Source organism: Stegastes partitus, unplaced genomic scaffold, assembly GCF_000690725.1.
Source record: "Stegastes partitus isolate 25-593 unplaced genomic scaffold, Stegastes_partitus-1.0.2 Scaffold524, whole genome shotgun sequence".
Lineage (NCBI taxonomy): Eukaryota > Metazoa > Chordata > Actinopteri > Pomacentridae > Stegastes > Stegastes partitus.
The window spans coordinates 257976-261978 of record NW_007578255.1 but is presented as its reverse complement, the minus strand read 5'-3'; positions in this window follow the sequence as shown (position 1 = coordinate 261978).

Below are 4003 nucleotides of genomic sequence, written 5' to 3'. Positions count from 1 at the left end.
GATATTTTTTTGTCCCATAATGAGGAAAAATGTAATAACAGAAGTAGTCACACTGAAAGTTTTTGCTTCGTTTAGTAGAACTAAGTACAAAACAGAAGTGAGTACACCTCAAAATCATATCACGTTACAATAACTGCAATATTTTAAAGCTCACAAATAGTGTTTCTTTCAATGAGCAATCCAAAACAGATACTTTAGACAGACTATATTGAAAATAGGAGCACCAAAAATTACAACTCATTGTGATTTGTGATCACTGACACATGGAAACAAAATTGAGTAGACCTGAGATTTCCAATTTACCTGACTGCATCAACATCGTTGTATAAGGATTTGTGAACACTTCAGTTATTGAACTTATGGGCTGTGTCTACCTGCATGTCTGCATCATGGCTCCACGTGGAGAAGAATTTCCAGAGGGAAATGTAATTGTGAGACTTCTTAGAGACACACACACAAAAAAAGGATACGGGAAGATCAGTGACCACCAAAAGAATCTGTCAGTTGCAGTAGAAATCAGGAGGTATAGAATGAGTCAGAGTACCACTAATCAATGCCAAAGTGTCCATCCTTCTAAGACGATGTCATGATTTTCATTACATTTTTATTTATTATTAGTTTTGTCAATTTCAACTTATTTCAGTGGACGCTGGTTTTTCCTTCTTTAATGGGAGGGTATGAATACATTTGAGGACGACTGTAGCTGTGAAAAATAGACAAATACCTCAGATTTGGATCAGGAGTTATAAATGGAAATCTGAGTTTCTGTGACAGCTATGACAGTGTGAAGTACTCTTCATAACGTCAGCTTCGATAGATGAAGAAAAATCACCCTTGCTTGCTCTTTGGTACAAAACTGCAAGATGAAATGAAGCCTGATGAATATTAAGACCTCCTCCTTTGGTCAGATGAGATCAAGATACACTTGTCTGGTTCAGATGAGGTCCAGCATGTTTGCTGTAAACTCTTCCAGGACTGCCACAGTGAATGCATAGTCCTGACAGTGAAGCACAGAGATGGGAGTGCGATGATTTAGTGCTGCGTGAATGCAAACACTGTTGGGGAGATGACATTTATAGATGTCACCATGAACACCTGTGAATATACCGACATGCTAGCTGACAAGATGACTTCCAGTCTGTAGAAGCTTTGCAGGAGAGGAATATTCCAGCATGATAGCCATCCAAGGGCACACTAATCCATAGAAGAAAAAAGTGCAAACTATAACCTAGCCAAAGATGTCACTTAAATTCAATAGAGTGAAAGTGAAATTTAGAGCAACCCTTATTACTGTTGTTAAGTTTCTGTTGTCTGCCCTCATGAGGCAGCAAAAGTTTTCAAAACATTCAAAAGCAAAAATCTACGGCATCAACTTTGTATATTAATAGGAGCTCCATAAATCTCTGAATAGGAGGCGTGATTGGTATCACTACTGCTCCTACAGGATTGCACAAGTCAGCCAGAGTCAGGGAGTACACTCTAATTGGAATGAATAACTGGGCATGCTGATGGTTGGCTGGCAGGGACCCTGAACTCACCACCGGACTCTGAAGAGGATTGTGATGTCTGCTGTTGGGAGGCAACAAAATCTCCCCGTCAGCCCCTGCCAGCAATGTAATACAGTAGATGCTGAGCTGGAAACCAGAGATGACCCTGAGCTTAACTGGGTGAAACTCTGCTCTACTTGTGTCAAAGATGGGATGCGGCCGTCTAACCCGCTGGTATCTCGTACCAATATGAGGTGGCGGTAATGGTGAAGACATTCATGAAGAGAAACGGTCGTCATCTCTGGATTTCTGCTGTATTTTTTCTCAAAACTCTGAAGGAAAAAGTAAAGCATATTCTCAACACAGTCAGAACCACTGACTGTCTGTGTCGTGAATTGCATTAAAATCATTCATATAAATAAATACAGATGTACACGTAGATGTTCAATGTGTAATTAAAGTTGGCAACAGCCCCTCATTCCAAGGCCAAATCACCTGAATAACAATCTTGTGGTACTCTATTAAAGCTGGATGCTGTGTTAACATGTAGCTGAAAGATTTTCATTATATGGTGACTGGAATCTGGTGGTGAGTGAAAGACTGAGTAGGAAATTTTATTTTAGACACAGTTATTACTAACAATTATCTGGAAGTTCTCTCTTGCCTCTGCAAGTAACCGTAACTTTATACTGTAGTTGGATAAAGTTGCAAAAAAAAATCTCTGTTTAATAGGGTGGTGATACTACTGATAAAGCTGAACTAGCTAAACACAATGACTAAATGGTTGAAAGAGCTAAACACAGGCCGACAGTTGAAGGAACTGTGATTGATAAATGACTGACTGTATTAGATGACTAAATGGTTGAAATTGTTTGCCACAACCAGATGCTAATGGTTGAAACAGCTAAACGCAATGGGTAAATGGTTGTAACTGTTAGCCACCACCAGTTTCTAATGGGTGAAACAGTTAAAATCAATAAATGACTACTTGAATTTGATGGCTGAATGGTTGGAATTGTTAGCCACAATCAATTTTAATGGTTAAGATAGCTAAAAATTAGTGACTAATGTTTAAAAGAAAGTGGCTAATTTTTCGAAACTATTAGCCACAGCCAATTGCTAATGGTTAAAATAGTTGAAATCAAATCAATAGATGACTGCTTTAGTTAAATGGCTAAATGGTTGAAATTGGTGAGTACAGGCAATTCTCATCATTGAAATAGATTAAAGCAATTGTTAATTGTTGAAATGCATAAAAACATTGGCTAAATGGGTAAAATTATTAGTCACCACCAATTGCTAATACTTAAATGAGCTAAAATCAATAGGTAAATGGTTGAAACAGTTAGCCACAACCAACTGCTAATGGTTGAAATAGCCAAAAATCAATAATTGACTGCTTTAAATATATATCCAAATGTTGAAACTGTTAGCCACATTAAATTTGAATGGTTGAAATAGCTAAAAGCAACAGCTAATGGTTAAAAATATCAAAAAACAATGACTAAATTGTTGAAACTGTTAGCCATAGTTAATTTCTAATGGTTGAACTAGCTTAAAGTAGTTGTTAATTGTTTAAATACCTAAAAACAATGACTGTGTGGTTGAAGTTATTAGTCACCACCAATTGCTAAAGGTTGAAATAGCTAAAAGCAATAAGTCGTGGCTTAAATGCCTAAAAACAATCGCTAAATGTTTGGAATTATTGGCGACAGCCAATTGCTACTGGTTGAAATAGCTAAGAACAATGGATAGTGATTGAAATAGCTAAAAGTGCTAAATTGTTGAAACACTTTAACACAGGACATAATGCTTGATGGGATGCTTTCTGTTTTGCACCACATTGTCTTACTTTCCGTTGGGGAAAAAATACAAATTAAAAGCAGCTTTTTCTTGGTAATTTTAGCAATAATTTTCAGATATTGGCAACATATGAGGAAATGAAACCAGGATTGAGACACTCAGCTGCCCTGAAAATGTAGCCTCAGTTATGCCTAAATGAAAGCGTTACGTAAAAGCTCTTGTATAGGGGTTTTCCCGAAACTAAACTATCACCAGATCCGCCCTCCTGGACGAGTTTTCAGATCACAAGCCTGGTGAAATTCCAACTGTCTGCAAACAGTATGAGAACCTTGTTGTTGCTCCAGACTTTGACTGGAGCTGAATTACTGTAAGAGCAGCCACACAAACAGGATATATTTAGCAAACTATTTTTGTGGGACAGCCTGGTGACTGCAGGTCTTGAGGAGATAAAGTTACTTCTGGAGTCCAGATTAAAACAGCAGGCGGTCAATCATGTTGGGCCATTAGTCAAAAAAAAGGATTAAGAAGGCGACATAAGTGGTTAACGAGGAGAGGGCACTGATAACGACACCGTTCTTTTTTTTTTTCTTCTATAAGGTCTACTACTGGAATTAGTACAGTCCTCCATAGCAGCAGCAAACATAAATAAATCCATATCATTAACACTTAGGTCATACATACTGTTTTGAGCTCTGAGAAGTCAAGACATTCCT